The following is a 1,193-nucleotide window of genomic DNA, read 5'->3' as shown; positions in this document are numbered from 1 at the left end:
ACCGCTTCCAGCGATGAGCAGAATCTACGGAAGCTTCTCTCCGGTGTTGACGTCGGCGATAAAACACCGTCACAACATCTCCGCCACATGATGCACCTGCAAGGTAAGCATCCGGTCAACGATGCGGTTTTGAAAGAACTTTGGCAACAGAGCCTGCACATCGAAGTCCGTAAAGTCATTTCCGTCATCGAGCAGGATTCTTCCTTAGCGAAGTTAGCCGAGGTGGCTGACCGCGTCCATGAAACCTGTAGACAGTTCGTGGTCTCTAATGTTCAGCAACAATCCACTTCGCAATCTAACCTGGAGGTCGGGTTCAGTGCAGTGAAAGCTCAATTTACTGAGTTATCCCTCCAACTGAATGAAGTCACGAAACTCATTGGTTGCCCTCAACAACATAGACGTTCTAAGTCTCGATCCCACAGTCGTGCTCCCAAGCACAGTGACCAACCTGGCTGGTGCTACTACCACCGTCGCTTCGGCGACCGCGCTATCCGATGCACCAGATCTTGCACTTTCTCCACAAAGCCTTCGAATTCGGGAAACGCCATGGCCGGCCAGTAATGGCGACCACTGCAACCGGCTCCTCTACCTGTCGCCTTTTCTTCGTATATGACCGCTCCACGTCCTTGAGTTTCCTCATTGATACCGGTGCTGAGGTTAGTGTAATTCCTCCTACACGCAAGCATAACCTACGGCCGGTGGCATATACTCTGCAGGCAACCAACGGTACGAGCATTAAGACCTACGGTGAAAAGCTTCTTACTCTCGATCTAGGTTTTCGCCGTCAGTTCCCTTGGGTTTTCACAGTGGCCGACGTTAAAAAACCATCATTTGTCTGAACTTCCTCACGTCATTTGGTCTCACGGTTGATCTCCACAGATGGCAGTTGCTTGACAATTCGACGACTCTCTCTATAAATTGCAAAGCTTCATCCATTAATTCCATTTGAATCCGCCCAGCTTTGCCGGATAACCGTTACACAGCACTGCTTTGTCAGTTTTCAGAGATTCTGAAACCTGCTTCCAAGACCACTTCCGTAAAACATGATGTCTTTCACCTGTAGCCTCCAGGCAATAGTCCGTCATAATTTTTGTAGATTGTCGTGAAAATCGCTCCATTCTAAGCAGAGGCAGGCGGCCTTCGCCGAACAGCTGACGGAACACCACGCATAAATTATCTTCCATTGCATGCGA

Source organism: Opisthorchis viverrini (genome assembly GCF_000715545.1).
Source record: "Opisthorchis viverrini unplaced genomic scaffold opera_v5_24, whole genome shotgun sequence".
Taxonomy (NCBI): Eukaryota; Metazoa; Platyhelminthes; class Trematoda; order Opisthorchiida; family Opisthorchiidae; genus Opisthorchis; species Opisthorchis viverrini.
Note: the sequence above shows the minus strand (reverse complement) of the source record.